Raw genomic sequence first — 17,389 nt, 5'->3', positions numbered from 1 at the left:
CCAGGGACACCACTCCTCAAATGCTAACTTGATCGCAAGCAATTCTTTGTCTCCGAACCTTTAATTGCGCTCAGTTGGGGAAAAGTGCCGGGAAAAGAAAGAACACGGATATAATGTATGGTTGAGAGAATGCTGACTGAGCACAACCCCAACGCCAGCATCAGAAGCATCTACCTCAATAATGAAGGGTCGTCGAGGGTCCGGATGATGCAGGCATGGCTCTTGCAGGAATCATCCTTAAGTTTCTGGAAAGCGGATACAGCTTCGGGTGACCATTGAGATGGATCAGCTCCCTTTCATGTCATGGCTGTGAGTGGAGCGGTTAGTGTAGAGTAGTGGTTGATGAAGGATCTATAGTAATTTGTGAAGCCTAGAAATCTTCGGAATGCCTTGAGACCCTGTGGCTGAGGCCAGTCTCGGATGCTTTTAGTTTTTTGTGGATCCATTTGAAATCCTTGGCTAGAAACCAATAGCCAAGAAAAGGGACGGACTCATTATGAAAAGAGCATTTTTCTAGCTTGGCAAACAGCTGGTTTTCCCTTAAGTGTTGTAGGACATTGATAACATCCCGATGATGGCTTTGAAGGTCTTGTGAAAAAAAACAGGATGTCGTCCAAATAGACCACGACACAGCTGTAGAGCATATCTCTGAAGATTTCATTCATCATGTTCTGGAACACCGCAGGTGCATTGCATAGGCCAAATGGCATGACCAGATATTCAAAATGGCCGTCATGGATGTTAAAAGCAGTTTTCCACTCATCGCCTTGACATATTCTGATCAAATTATAAGTGCCTATAAGGTCTAATTTGGTGAATAGTTTAGCCCCCTGGAGCCTGTCAAACAGTTCAGAAATTAGTGGTAGGGGTAGGGATCCTTCTGTGTAATTTTGTTTAAATCATGGTAGTCTATACATGGCCGGAGAGAGCCGTCTTTCTTTCCTACAAAAAAAAACCCTGCTCCAGCAGGGGATTTGGAGGGATGAATGAAGCCTTTGACCAAGTTTTCCTTTATGTATTCGGACATGGCTTGAGTTTCAGTTAAGGAAAGTGGATAGACTCTTCCTCGCGGAGGCTCATATTGGGCAGCAAATTGATTGCACAATCAAAGGAGTGATGTGGAGGTAAGGCGTCTTCAGCTTTCTTCGAAAATACATCCTGGAAGGAGGAATATTGTGGTGGAAGTCCTGGGATAAATGGCTGCGGGGTCAGGCAAGGCATCGGTATTGTTTTCAAACTTTTTTATGGCAGGACTCGCTCCACTGAAAGAGTTGGAGGGTGGTCCAGTCAAATTGAGGAATAGGCTTTTTTAGCCAGGGTAGGCCCAGGACCACTGGATGAATAGCCTTGTCCAGAATCAGAAAAGAGATCATCTCCGAATGGAGACATCCGGTGTGAAGGCGAATAGGAATCATGGAGAAGGTGACATCACCAGGTAAGGGTTCACCATGGATAGATGAAAGTAACAAAGGCTTTGGCAGATGGACAGTAGGAATGCGTAAGTGTTCTACCAGTTGCCGGAGAAAAAAGTTTCCCCCGGCTCTGGAGTCTACTATAGCCAGGGTGTGAAACTCCTGGTTGTCCAAGTTGATAGTGACAGGTAGAGTTAGTGGAGAAGGTGCAGTTAGGCCTAGGAAGAGTCCTCCAGCGGATCCTAGGCCTGGGAGTTTCCTGGATGGAGAGGGCAGGATGATACAGCATGACCCGATTGGCCACAGTACATGCAGAGACCTGCTTTCTGGTGCCACTGCTTCTCCTTTCCAGATAGATGACTATGGCCCATCTGCATTGGTTCCTCTTCTTCTGTATTTGACGACGAGATAACCAGGGTAGAGGATGTGGTACAAACCCGAGAGCACTACCTGCCACTCTCTTGATTCCTCTATCCTCCTGGGAATGTTCGCGTAGACGACGGCCTATGCGACTGGTGAGATCAATAAGCGAGTCCAGGTTCTCAGGGAACTCAAGTGCTGCCAACTCATCTTTAATATGTGGGCTAAGACCCTCGAGAAATATGGCTCACAGACAGCTCTGATCCCAGTGTAATTCTGATGAGGGAGTCTGAAACTCAATGACGTAGTCAATCGATGAGCGAGAACCTTGCTGCAAATGCAAAAGAGTGGATCCGGAGATGGTCTTTTGCCCTGGGTCATCAAACATAGTTCAGAAGAGAGCGAGGAAGCCTGGTAAATCATTCAAGATGGGATCTGTGCATTCCCAAAGGGGTGATGCCCAAGCCAATGCTTTACCGTCCAGAACGGATAAAATATATGTAGTTTTAGAGACTACATCCAGAAAATAAGCAGATTGTAGAGAAAAGTGCATGTTGCACTGGTTCAAGAAACTCCTGCATGATGAAGGGTCACCTGCAAAATGAGGAGGAGCCGGCAAAGGTACTGGAGGCCGGAAGAGCGGTGCTTGCGTAGCCAGGTCAGGCTTAGCAGGTGTTGATATGGAATCCAGCCAGCTATTCAGTTGATTGATGGGGTTAGCCAAAGTCTCTAAATTCTTCTGTTGCTCCATGATTCACTGGGCCAGGCCAGGGATGGCCTGAATTGCTGAGACCTATGCCGGGTCCATGATTTGGCAATCTGTTAGGATTCTGTGATATCAGAAGGAGTGTGAATCCTGGGCCAAAGTGAGAGATAGTAGCGCCCATGGGGAGGAGCCCGGTGAGCCTCACTGTTGGGAGGCTAGGTCTCAGCAGAGGAAGGTACGAAAAGAATAGAGTCTTTATTAAAGAGATAGAAGCACTACCCGTGGAGCGGGGGGTGCCAGAGAGAGAGAGAAAGTCCACACAGGCCCTGTGACACAGGGTCGATGAGATAGGTAGTGCCCTGAAGGAATACCTCCGTAGCGCTGGTAGAAGTCCGTGAAGCGAGTATACTGGAGAGGTCTCCTGTAGAGATGGTAGTGGCCCGTGAAGTGGGGAATGCTGAAGAAACCTTGAAGGAGATGGTAGTGGCCCGCGGGGCAGGGTACACCAATGATGTTCTCGGTAATGATGGTAACCTGCAGAGTAGGAAATGCAGATGAAGCCCTCAGGAGAGGTGACAGTGGTCCATAGAGAGAGAGCATAGTCGAGGCCCTAGATGGAGGTGATAATGGCCTGCAGTGCGGGGTACACCGGTGAGGGTCCTCGGTCGGTGTGGTAGCAATCTGCAAGGCGAGGTGCGCCTGTGAGTTCCTCAATAGCATGGTAAAGATCCGTAGAACAGACACTTCTGACGGAGTTCTCCATATTGATGGTAATGGCCCGCAGCGCGGGGTACACCCAATAGGCACTTAGTAGGTAGAAAGGGATCCACAGGGCAGAGTACTCACAAGGAGCGAGTTGGTTCCAGGAAGCCCCGAGAAACGGAGCTGTTGCATCCATCAGTGCTAGACGGCTTCGCCCCATTTGCCTCACCTTGTTCATGTCTCCTCCCTCTTCCTTGGGGAATATGGCTACTGCCGCATCTACAAGCCGACCTCTCCAGTGTCCCCGGAACGGCTATGGTGCTGCCTCCCGCCATGCTCCTCCCAAGGGCCTACTAGGGTGCGCGCACGCATGCTATCCACGTCTTTATTCCAGCATTGGTGCGAACCTCGGGGGCGTTCCCCTCTACTGACATCATGTCATCCGGGTATATAGCCTGTACTTTGTTGCTAGCTCATTGAGTTAGCAAAGGATTTGTTTCGGCCGGTCTGAGCTACTCTGCCGCTTCCGTGCTGCCGCTGGAAGCTCTCGCTCTGCCCTTCGGGGTATTGCTAACCTGGGTACCTGCTCCTCTGGGGCCCTCTGCTTTATTTCAGGTGCCTTACAGGATCAGGTACTCGCTCCTCAAGGGCCTGCTCTCCCTGCCTCGGTGCCAAGTACCAACTTCTTCAACCTAGTGGAATTGCATATCTACAGCAACCATCTAGTGAGTAATCTAACTCTCAGACTATCTCATCCACAGCACTGCCTTGCTGGGAAACCTATACCGGACTTCCCCTATATCAATGGGGTGAGAAGGGTTCCCTCTGCCGAGGGTCCTGAGACTGCTACATTCAGACTATCTCACTACTGCCACCTCTGGTGGTACACTTCAAGCTATCTAATAAAAAAACTAACTCTGTGTTTGTGCGTTTGCGTTTAGCCCAGTACTGTGGCGCCTCATGTGGCTCCTCCCCGTGGGCGTGGTCATCTGCCACAGTACCCAAGAATCCACCCAAACTCCGCTTAAGCATAACAGGAGCAGATGGAGTTCCAGGCATCAGGTCCTCCGAGGAGCGGATAGCCAGGACAAGAGAGGCCCCTGAGGAGCGAGAACTTGAGACGTCCACGTCGGAACTGGAACTGGAACCAGGGTCCTTGGGAAGCAAGGCGGACATAGCAAGGATGTTACTCTTTGCCAAATCATCTTTGGAGAGGGACAGCAGGTTTAAATATCCACCGATCCATACGTTATCTGGAAGGGTTGCCCCCAAGGTTTCTGCCATGACATGGATAAGATCGGCCTGTGTGCGCGCGTGCGCACCTAGAGAGATCAGATGGCAAGATGGCGGTTGGCGGCATCTGTGCCGACCCGGGAGGCCTGGAAGCGGTAGGCAGGTCATAGGTAGCTAGCGGATGCTGCCAATCTACCCCATGGAGTTAGGGAGGTGAAGAAAGAGGTAAGCAGAAGTGGTCACAGCTGTCTGCAACCGACAGGCGTAACATTACGCACATATGTATGTGCGTATACTCTTAGGGGGTAATTTTCAAAGGAGTTACATGCATAAATGTGACTACTATTGTAGCAATTTTCAAAAGCCATTTACTCATGTAAAGTGCACTTATGCGAGTAAATCCTATGGATGATTCAATGGCATATATTGTAGCAATTTTCAAAAGCCCACTTACTCGAGTAAAGTGCATTTACATGCGTAAAACCCAGATTTACGCATGTAAATGCTTTTTAAAATCCGCCCCATAATTTTGCTGGCAAGAGTGTACCCACACAAAGAGCAGGGCATATTGTTCCCAACCCAGTTTTCAAAGGGAAAGTTCTCTCTTTGAATATTGACATGAAGTCTGTGAGTGAAAAGTAACTTCAGGCTTTAATACTTCTGCATACAGTTTGAAAGTTGCCTTCAAGGTGTTATGATTAATTACTTCCTTTATCCCAAAAGAGTTCACTGCGTCATTTATGTCAGTATCTAATGGTTTGTGGCAAGCCGGCAAAAAAGCAGCATCTTCAAGTAGAGAGGAAGAGCAAAGGCAAAGTTAAGAAGAGAACACGAAACTATGTAGGCTGGGTTGTACGAGATGTTTGCAAGGGTGTATCATTAAACTTTTACTGCAGTGACACAATGAAGACTTCAACTGAAATAATTGTTTAAGTCTTTATTTTTCAGCACCACTTCTGATACCTGCTAAAAAGAAGTTTTCAATTAATCAAACACAAGTATTATTAGTTATTAGAAACAGATTAATACACTGGCGACTGTTCCTCTTTTCCAGTCTCAGATTTTTTTCTTTTATAGCAGCATAAAACCGGTAAGTAAAATACTCCATTTCTAATTTAATACAATTTGGGGGTACTTTTGTCTAGCTCTCTGCTCCAGCAGCCTGAAGAGCTCAGATTGCTTACTTGGAAATGCTGGGGCTCCTGGGACCTTCTCCCGACAGGGATTGAAAAGTAGAACCTCTCAATGCGCTTAGGCTGTTACGAGTTCTTCCAATACCTTCACGTAAAAAAAAAAAAAAAAAAAAAAAAATCACCTTGCATGCAATCCTTTATTAATGTACCTGGTGCAGGCAAATTATCTCAGAATTAATACACTTGGATCTGATCATATCCATACAGAAAATAAAGTCTAGAAATCCCAAGTCACTCACACATAGAGTCACTGGTAAAACCACAGATATCCTCTGCACTCTGGGTTCCTGTGCGAGTCTCTAGACTCCCACACAGGCTAAACTTCAGAGCAATATCCCACCAGGCTCCCCTGCAGAAGTATCTGCTTCTCAGGTGCACACTCCTGTAGTCCAGCAGTAAGTATACTGGAGATACCTGTTGCACTTGCAAAGATGAGCTTCTGCAGACTTCTCTCACACAGTATCTCTGAAGCAGTGTTTCAGTTCCATAAGTGTGTAGAGCATCAGATCAGCTTGGGAACGGTATGCGCATGATTGTTATTACCTTTACTGTTTTCTCTGGTCAAGCCATAATGCACTGCAGGCATTCACTGTCTATTTATTTATTTATTTATTTAAAGACTTTTATATGCCGAAGATCATGTACTATTTATTTATTTATTTATTTTTAATTTTTATATACCGACATTCTTACATCCGATGTAAATCATACCGGTTTACTTTAAACAGAATAGCAGGAAATAAATTTCCATAGTCTAAATCAATGAACATTTCTAATTAAAATTGTTAACAAGCGAAAAGAAAAGGTAAAGAATTGGAATAAAGGTTAAATTACAGAAAATTACAGAAAAATATAAAAGATTTTTTTTTTTTTTTTTTTTTTTAGAAGCACAAGGGTTGCACAAAGGGGTGCACAAAGGGGAGAGCTGATGGTGAGGCGCTCTTCAACCGTCGCCGGGGCTCCCAGTGACATCGGGGGGGGGGGGGCGTGGTCACACATCGCATCGCAGTCATTCATTTCCCTCACCTCCTGCTGTTGGTTCCGTATCTTTTTTCCCCCTGCCATTCAGTTTGGTGTTCAGTTCTCGCGGGGGCCCAGGATGAAGTGTGGCCTCCCCGCTCACCGGCGCCTGATGGTGAAGCGCTCTTCAACCGTCGCCGGGGCTCCCAGTGACGTCAGGGGTTTATCGCTTCGGTTTACAGATAACCAGCATTAGAATTACCATATACATGGTGTACATAGAACAATAAACAATCAACAGTGCACAATTAATAAATAAGGTATCTAGCTTTATTTGGGTGCACCCTTGAGACCAGTAGTTAATAGGTACTATAAGGAAATTTGAGAAGAACTTAGGAAGTCATGTGGTATAGGCTGGTTGGAAAACTGCTTTAACATGATTGGTTCTGCTCCTTTCTTGCCCCATTCTCAACTGACTCTACTCTATCTAGTCTGAAGTAAAAAAAAAAATGCATTGCTTTGTATCCTCCAAAGACTGTAATGGACCCGAACTGAATAAACCAAAAAATATTCCAGTATTTTCAAGTACCTTGCTATTTCTGTTTGATTGGAACAAATCAAATAAAAAATCAACTAATTTGTCACATTTTTCCATTCAGATTCGAATGAACACACATCCACATAAACTTGGAAAAAATAGGAAGCAGAAGGCAAGACAGATACATGGAATATAGGTGAACTAACTGAAAGGCACCCAGCTGTAGATGGCAGGTAACACATTCTGGAAAGTGAAAGACTGCACAGCTTCAGACCACCTGTTGGAGCCCCACTGGGAAAATATCCTAGCAAAGTCTGCCTCCAATCCTGAACCTAGATCTATTCCTCTGACTTTCTCCTCTAAAAGGAATTTCCAACCCCAATGGAATTCTGCCACTATGCTTGCATTCTCTTATACAATGGGTCTCCTATTTCATCTCAGATTTCTTTGGGGGACTATTTTCTATTGCCCATCTGTGAAGGAATTTTGAGTGATATCATTGGGGGATTTGACTTTAACTCATCAAGATCCATTGACTCCTTGTCCTTCAGCTTCTTTGGGGGAGCAGAGACATATTTTCAGAGCTTTGTATAAAGAGGTAGACACCTTGAAATCTAGTCAGTTCTACCCTGAAGCCATCTCCTTCCTCAATCCAGAAAGCTGGATACATATTGGGCAACAGTGAAGCCTTCAGAAGATTTCTCTATAGAGTAATGCCACACAGTTATTACATTAAACTACTCCAATTGTATCTAATAACATAATAAATGATGATGGCAGATAAAGACCAAAAAGAGATATCTAGTTTGCCCAGCAGCAATTTTATGCCTATCTACCAAAATAGATCAAATTCCCAAATGGAACTCAACCACCAATTCCACCGTGATCTCTTTAGGGGTGCAACTGCTGCCTTGTGCAGGTTACCCCATGCCTTTCAAGAAGCACGATGCTGCTTTATTGCTGATGCTTTGGGTTGCAGCTGTTTCTCAGTGAAGGTTGCACAGTACTTCATTATCATTCTCTTGCCACTACAGATTCTCTGTGTTTATCTCATGTTTTTTGAAGTGTGTCACTGTGCTTCTTATCACCTCCTCCTTTGAGAAGGCATTCCAGGTATCCACCAACCTCTTTGTGAAAAAAATACCTCCTGACATTGCTCTTGAATCTAACCCCCTTGGAGCTTTCTATTGTGACCCCCAGATCTATAGCTTCCTTAACATTGAAAAGGCTTGGTTTCCTGTGAATTAGTACCGTTTAAGTACTTTAATGTCTGTATCATATCCCCCAACCTCACGTCTTTTCTATCCTTTTATTGCTTTTTAGCAAACAGAAGTACGCCACAATAGCGACGGGATCCCAAACGTCTACCTTGCATGGGGCCGAGATTGTTGCTGCAGCAGCCGCATTTGTTTATGCTGGTAAAGGCCACAATTTGGGGTGCAGACTGCAACTGTAGCATTGGGTTTTCTAAGGGCGGTGACCTCATGAGGATTCAATGTGGGAATCAAACAGTGGCAGGCAGTTGGAGGGGGGGGGGGGGGGAGGGAGCCTCTTGATACCAGGAGACTGGGTGTAGACGTCCTGGTCCATAAATGGTGTTGAGAGGCCCCAGGATAGGAAGCATTTATGCTGGAGCAGCCCATTGGTAAGGGGGAAAACCCCAAGAATCAGTTACGGTAGCGGCAGAAGCCATGTTACATGGTGCAGGAGGGATTTAGTGGCATCAGTTGCCAAGAGCACAAGGCTAATGCTTTGGCCCTATGAGGGTCATAATCAAATGAATTAAGATGGCAGATGCCTGAAAATGCTTCCTGGAGCAGGTGACATGGGTGAACCCTTCAGAGCAAATAAGATTATGTAGTCCCCTCAGTATTACATCAAGTTTGGACACCTGCAAATTACAACAGTAGCACCCAGTGTTTCTCCATAGGTGCAGCCATTTTTGTAATTCATTGGAATGGACTCCAAAAACACATCTTTGATCTGATATCATTCTAGAAAATCAGACTGGGATGCATGAAGAATCCTATGAAAGAGCATTAAAAGATATTTCAGTTAACAAAGAATTTGGGCAATTTTGTTAATTCTCTAGCCCATCAGGTCTTCCAACTAATTTTGGTCATAGTATATCACTATAAAATAGATTTCAGTGCAGTTTCATTCTCTGTTCTGATTATAAACTTGATGCTATTTGATTTGACCCCAGTTCTGAGGTAGGGAGACTTGGCGTTTGTGTAGAAGCATCTATTTGTGAAAGCTTTGTGAGAAAATGTGACTCTAATTAAACAAGCTGCTGGAGTTGCATCAATTCCTATGGGATAGTCAGAAATGACAGTAGATGGATTACGTTGCGTTTCAGCCTGTTTGAAACATGCTTTGAAGAAACTCAGTAGCAAAAGTAGTGCCCGGAATAGGGTACTGTAGTGATTCAAAACATGTCTGGTTTGCAAGTCCGAGTCTGTTTACTATAACTTTTAAAAAAAAAAGGTTTCTGTGGTAGCATTTTGAAGTTTCCCTTTAAGAAAAATGCTGTTCACAAGGTCAGAAATATGGTTTGGTTTGGTTTCTAAGAGGTCTAGAATTTGAATTACAGACAAAAAGAGAGGTTTGTGTTTAGTGTTTATGAGGGAGGTGCTTACATTGAAATGAAATGAAATGAAAAATTGTGATGAAATTTCCATTTTGTTTTTATAATGAAACAAAACATGAACAAAATGTCATTCATTTTCCTTTGTTTCATTTCTATAAAATTGTCTAGTGCTTGCCCTGCCTAAAATAAAAAAAGCACCTCCTAGGCTTTTCCCCCAGTGATCCCAGCCTCCCCTGCTGCCATTTTGCATAGAACAAAGTATTAATGGCATCAGCCTCAGTCTGCTGCTTCCACTTGAAATAGTGGCAGCAGTGGGGCAGGAGTGATCAGAGATTGTTCCTAATTTGAGAAGCTTTAAATGGATCTTAAAGACTTTAAAGGCTAAAAGGGTCTGAAGGGAGGATGAGGAGGCTGAGGACATTTTTTGTTGTTGCTGTTTTAAATAAACAAAATGAAATAATCAAACATAAAAACTCAAACAAAATGCAACAAAAAGCAAAAAAGAACAAAATGATACCTATGCACATCCCCAGTGGTTTTTTTATGGTTCATGTGAACTTTTTCTGCCAGTGACGGAATATTTATTTATATATTTATTTCATTACTAATTTAGAATTGCTTTAATCCCGCCATTACTCACAATCAGGCCGATTCAGTAAAGTCCACGGGAGAGCGGACAAATGCCCGCTCTCCCGGCACGCGCACAGACCACTCACCTGTGCGCGCGATTCAGTATTTAAATTGGGTGGTGCGGTAAAAATAGGCAAAAGGAGACGCTAGGGACACTAGCGCGTCCATAGCGCCTCTTTTTAGCCTGGAGCGGCGGCTGTCAGCGGGTTTGACAGCCGACGCTCAATTTTGCCGGCATCAGTTCTCGAGCCCGTTGAGAGCCACGGGCTCGGAAACCGGATGCCGGCAAAATTGAGCGTCCAGTTTTCGACCCGACAGCCGCCGGCCCATTTTAATTTTTTTTTCTTTTTTTTTTACTTTTTTTACCCTTCGGGACCTCCGACTTAATATTGCCATGATATTAAGTCAGAGGGTGCACAGAAAAACAGTTTTTACTGCTTTTCTGTGCATTTTCCCGGTGCCAGCAGAAACTAGTGCCTACCTTTGGGTAGGCGCTAATTTCTTAAAGTAAAATGAGTGGCTTGGCTGCACATTTTACTTTCTGTATCGCGCGGGAATACCTAATAGGGCCATCAACATGCATTTGCATGTTGAGGGTGCTATTAGGTGCTGCAGGTTGGACACGCGTTTTCCACCCCTTACTGAATAAGTGGTAAGGGAAAACACACGTCCAAGAGCAGGTTAACAGTGTGCTCCGTCGGAGTGCACTGTACAGTATCGGCCTGAATGAGCTTCAAGGAGGATTACATCTCAGCCATTCACAATAAAATAATAACAATCAGAAATAAAAATACTAAAAAACAATATCACAGTCATAAAACAAATAAAACAATAACATTATTCAATTGCTTCATTAAAATACAAGGGCTTTAAAAGCTTTCTATAAATCTTTACGTCCCTCTCATCTCTCAGATGTGCTGGTAATTTTTGAGAACTGGAACCGTTAACAATATTGAATAAACGTCATTGGTCAAAGTTGTCTGTTAATCATGTGATGTCACTCTGTTGAAATATGTAGAATGCTACATATGGTCATGTGCCTATAAGTTTTAATTTTTCAAAGGTGGGATTACAATATGCCAATTATATATCTTTATATGCTCAGGCAGGGTACATGGCTTTTACTCCGTAAAATAGAGACCATGCATGAATGAAAAGAAATGCTCATAAATACTCTCCCAGTCTCCGAGGCAGATGGCTTCACTGGAAAAATCTTTTCAGCCCCTGAAGCAGATAGAAACACTGACAGTGTCAGGACATTCTTTTGGTGGAGACATCATAAGGGAATTTTCAAATTAACAAGCCAACTCATTGAGGATATTAAGATAAGATGCTCAGTAATTTATTTATTTATTTTATTTATTTAAATTCTTTTAATATACCGATGCTCAAGACAAGGTCTTATCGTACCGGTTTACAATGAAACTAGGGAAAAACCAATTAACAATATATAGAAGGTAAAAAGTTACTTTAAACAAGGGGAATAAACTTGGGCATTGGAAGATAGGAAAGATTCAAAATAATACAACTAGAGAGTACCAAAATGGTAACGAGACAAAAGTAAATTAACAAATGGAATTTAACTAAAGGTTGCTGAATTCTAGGGATGTGAATCGTGTCCTCGATCGTCTTAACGATCGATTTCGGCTGGGAGGGGGAGGGAATCTTATTGTTGCCGTTTGGGGGGGTAAAATATCGTGAAAAATCGTTAAAAATCGTTAAAAATCGAAAAATCGAAAAACCGGCACATTAAAAACCCCCTAAAACCCACCCCCGACCCTTTAAATTAAATCCCCCCCCCTCCCGAACCCCCCCCCCCAAATAACTTAAATAACCTGCGGGTCCAGCGGCGGTCCGGAACGGCAGCGGTCCGGAACGGGCTCCTGCTCCTGAATCTTGTCGTCTTCAGCCGGCGCCATTTTCCAAAATGGCGCCGAAAAATGGCGGTGGCCATAGACGAAAAAGATTGGACGGCAGGAGGTCCTTCCGGACCCCCGCTGGACTTTTGGCAAGTCTCGTGGGGGTCAGGAGGCCCCCCACAAGCTGGCCAAAAGTTCCTGGAGGTCCAGCGGGGGTCAGGGAGCGATTTCCCGTCGCGAATCGTTTTCGTACGGAAAATGGCGCCGGCAGGAGATCGACTGCAGGAGGTCGTTCAGCGAGGGTTCCGGCGCCTCGCTGAACGACCTCCTGCAGTCGATCTCCTGCCGGCGCCATTTTCCGTACGAAAACGATTCGCGGCGGGAAATCGCTCCCTGACCCCCGCTGGACCTCCAGGAACTTTTGGCCAGCTTGTGGGGGGCCTCCTGACCCCCACGAGACTTGCCAAAAGTCCAGCGGGGGTCCGGAAGGACCTCCTGCCGTCCAATCTTTTTCGTCTATGGCCGCCGCCATTTTTCGGCGCCATTTTGGAAAATGGCGCCGGCTGAAGACGACAAGATTCAGGAGCAGGAGCCCGTTCCGGACCGCTGCCGTTCCGGACCGCCGCTGGACCCGCAGGTTATTTAAGTTATTGGGGGGGGGGTTCGGGAGGGTGGGGGATTTAATTTAAAGGGTCGGGGGTGGGTTTTAGGGGGTTTTAGTGTGCCGGCTCACGATTCTAACGATTTATAACGATAAATCGTTAGAATCTGTATTGTATTGTATTCCATAACGGTTTAAGACGATATTAAAATTATCGGACGATAATTTTAATCGTCCTAAAACGATTCACATCCCTACTGAATTCAGCTTGAGAGTTATCTCAGGCAGGTGTTATCATAACAGGGGAGGTAACGTATCGGGGTGGGGGGGGGGTGGGAATGGGGAGAAGGTGGGTATGTGATAGAGTTAATAAAGGTTGAGAGAGGCTTCTTCAGCTGTATGCTTGGGCGAACAGCCAGGTTTTCAGTTTCTTTCTGAAGGATAGGTGGCATACAAATAAGTAATACAAGTAATACAAATAATACAAGTAATACAAATAAGAATGCTTATTGCTGACATTCAAATGAGAGAAGAGTTGTAAGATGTTTAAATAATTTTACATGCAATTGAAAAACTTGAAAAAATTGAATTAAAGCAACATTTTGGTGTATGATTATAACCTAGTGGTTATAGCAGGTTTGAGTGGCAAATACTACTTTTATATGATACCAAAACATGCCAGTGAAGCAGCTTGTTCCCTCATCGGTTTTGTAACAATTATAATAGAGGGGTGATCATTTCAAGGCTTAGGGGAAATTTACAGTTTACACAGGATATAAAAATGTCAGTCTCTGGAATGCTGGAAAGAGTTTGGTGAGAGAAATTGAAAACTGAGCAGACTTTCAGTTGTACTGTGGCCTTACATGGAAAGGTGAGGAGTTTTGGCCTCACACATTTAAGATTAGAATTAAAGTAAAGCACAGAAGCTGAGAGTGAAAGAAAATGCGACCCACAGGGCTGTCGCTAAACAAAACAGGGCCCAGAGCAAGGTTGCTTTCAGCTCTTCCCTTTTGGGCTTGATTGCCCTCAGATTCACATAAAAGCATGGTACATCACCCATGCTTGTGTACCTGTTGTGGTTCCTAGGGTAGTCATCCTTTTTGTCTATGCTATATCTTGTCACAGCCTTTGCCACCCCTATAAGGAGGAGAGTTATAAAACCACTTTTGACTTTGCAGAGTTAATCGATTTATATTTTGGGGAATAGCAGGCTATAGGAGATTCTAATTTTCCATTTTATTTGCAGTTAGAACACAGTAGTAGTCAGTAGAGATGTGAATCGGAACTGAAATCGGATCCGATTCTGGTTCCGATTCACATCTATAGAGATGTGAATCGGAACTGAAATCGGATCCGATTCTGGTTCCGATTCACATCTCTAGTAGTCAGTGCATACAATGTGAGGTATCAACATTGCACCCCTCTTTTCCGGGAAGAGGGGTGCAAATCTAGAACAGGGAGGGTTTGGGGGTTTTGTATTAGGATTAGCATTGAATTTCCAAAAGGCAAGACCAGAGAAGGGTTGTAGCATGTGGTAAACCAGCAGGGGTCATCAGAGTTGCTGATCATCTAGTTTACATATTAGTGACCAGTGATATAAACCTTTGTGTCTAAATCTGATCAGATTTAGTTTTAAGTAAACTTTGCAAATGCCAGGGTACTCATTTCTCTTAATGGACTCTTTTTTAAACTGTTTGAATGTCTGAAATCAGTTTTTACCATTTTAAATGATATTTATTATATTGTACATGACACTATTGTTTTTTCTGTGCTCTTCTTCATGTTCAGTAGAATGCCTTAGAAGTGAATATATGCAAAAAGAAAAAGAAGTTAATAGATTGAGGGGACAGTTTTCAAACAATCTGCATAGATGCAAAATCTGTGGGTACTTTGTGCCTGTGCACTATGGGCCGGATTTTAAAAGCCCTGCGTGCGTAAATCCGGCCGGATCTACGTGCGCAGGGCACTCGCGCGCCGGCGCGCCTATTTTGCATAGGCCGCCGGCACGCGCACAGCCCCGGGACACGTGTAAGTCCTGGGACTTCGTAAAAGGGGCAGTTCGGGGGCGTGCCCAGGGCATGTCCGGGGTCAGGGGGCGGGTCGGGGCGGGACCGGGGCAGGGACCTTTGTTGGCAGGCGTAAATCTGCCAACAAAGGTAGGGGGGGGTTTAGATAGGGCCAGGGGGGTGGCTTAGGTAGGGGAAGGTGCGGGGGTGGAAAGAAAGTTCCCTCCGAGGCCGCTCCGATTTGGGAGCAGCCTTGGAGGGAACAAGTAGCGCGCGCCACCTCGGCGTGCGCAAGTTGCACAAATGTGCACCCCCTTGCGCGCGCCAACCCCAGATTTTATAAAATCCAGCGTACGTTTGTTCGCGCCTGGTGCGCGAACAAAAGTACGCGCTCGTGCAAATTTATAAAATCTACCCCAGCATATTTAATTTTCAAAGAGAAACTATATATGTGAGTTAAAGGGATGTGCATTCATTTGATTCTGAATTAGAAAGCACAATGGAAGAGCTGATTTTTGTTTCAATTTATTGCTTCTAAACCAAAATAATGATGCACTCAAATATACCTGACTCTTCTTCGGTGCATTTGGTTCTATGCCATTAAAGTCTATGGGGGAAGTAAAGTAATGCATTTCTTAACTCCAAACAAGACAGAGCAGAGCCAGCTGGGAAGGAATAAAGAAGGAGCAAGATCAATAATGTTGAAGCACTTTTCAAACCAGCCTGTTCCAACTGCATGTCATGATTTTTCATCATCTTTTTTTTAGCTGAAAATGAAATTATGAGCAGTCACTAGTTGGGTTTTTTTTCCCTTTTGGATTTCAGAGGAAGAAGAGAGATTTAAAAACTCCTTTATAGGGATATGCAGCCCAAACATTTTTAGCTTGGTTTGTTTTTCATTCCGGTGGGGTGAGGAGGAATATGGATACGTTTTAGGGTTTGTTTAATTTTTTTTTCAGTTCAGTTTGGTTTTCAAATTGAAAAAAAAATTACCCCCCTCCCAAAGCAATAAAACAACCAAACCAGGCCTCCCCAAGGCCCTTCTGTTCTTTTTCCTCACATTATAAATCTAGCATGAGGCCTGGGCTTACCCAGCTAGAACTCCTCCCATCCCCCACGGAAACATGACCTAGGGTCAAGGACCTCCCTCCCCATCCTCCACTTACCTCCTTGCTGCAGGTTCGGAATTAAAAGGAAGCAACCAGATCTTTAAAAATGGGGCCAGTGGCCCTCACACCAGTGCTGAAGTGCCATACAGCTTAATAGCAATAGGGAGGAGGATGAAAACTACAGATCACTTTGTCTGACTGGAGGTGGGTAACAAGGATGTGCTTTTGTTTTAAATGAAATAGGAAATCTTAACAAGATTAACAAGATTTCCTATTTCATTTTGAAAATGAAACAAATAAAAGTACAAAAATGTGTTATTTAATTTCATTCTAAAATAGCTCCCCAGCTGCCAAAAAAAACAAACCAGTGCCACCTTTTTAGAAATAAAATAGGATATTTCAACAAAATTTCCTGTTTCATTTTCCTTTCTTTTTTTTGTTTTTGTTTTGCTGTAAAATACATTTGGCCTCACTCCAGCTGTGAAAAAGTGGGGCCATCTCCATTTTTCCATCCTCGTCCACCCTCTGTAAACCACCCCCCAGTGTTTTTTTTACCCCATCCATGGGTAGACAAGGGAGAAGGAGCAAATCTAGGTCCCCTGCACCCCTTCCCTCCCCAGTGCAGAGTTTCAAAATGGCATTCACCTCAGGTCAGCTGGTGCTATTTTGGAATATGGCACTGACAGGCCAGGATTGACTGAGGATCATGAAACCTTCATCATATAGTTCACTTGTTTTTGTCTTGTTTGTCTCTTTCACATATCAATTGCAAAGAATTTGACACAATCTTGTATGTGCTTCATAATTTCTTTATTACTGATATTGTAAAGCTTCGCAAATTCTCAATAAAACTTTTCAAAACATTTTGTTAAATGTTTTAGTGTCTACTATTATAAAATAGCACAACAAAATAGCATAAACAAACAAAAAAAAATAATCCTGAAAAAAGAAAAAGAAAAACTCCAAAATGAAACTAAAAAAAAAAAAATCCCCTACCCATGAAATGAATCAAAAAATTAAAGCCTGCACATGCCTAGTAATAAGGCTATGGCCAAGGCCAGAGCCAGAGGAATGCAATGGTTATGTGGAAAGGCATAACAGTATGGAACATCTTCCTAGTAGAGGTAGTGAAGGAAAAACAGTAAAGTAACAGATTTTAAGAGGAAATGGAAAAAAAAGTATGCTCAAATGAGAAAAATTGAAGGGAAAGGCAGTGGTCAACTATAAATTTAATGACATTGCAAAAGGAAGCAAATTAGGTAGGCTAGATGGACCATATGTCCCTCGTCTTCCAGTAATATTCTGTGTGCATGGGTTAAGAACATAGAACATCCAACCCTGTTCAAACATTTGTCTTAAGTATAGGGACCCCTTGGTTTCCCTTACTACCAGGAGTGTACCAACCAGCTGGGGAGGTTTATGCAGAAAATAGTAAAAAGAGGTTTGGGTCTTACTCCCTCATATGGTGTGTCCTGGCTGGTTGTAGATTT

This window comes from Rhinatrema bivittatum, chromosome 1, assembly GCF_901001135.1.
Source record: "Rhinatrema bivittatum chromosome 1, aRhiBiv1.1, whole genome shotgun sequence".
Taxonomy (NCBI): domain Eukaryota; kingdom Metazoa; phylum Chordata; class Amphibia; order Gymnophiona; family Rhinatrematidae; genus Rhinatrema; species Rhinatrema bivittatum.
Note: the sequence above shows the minus strand (reverse complement) of the source record.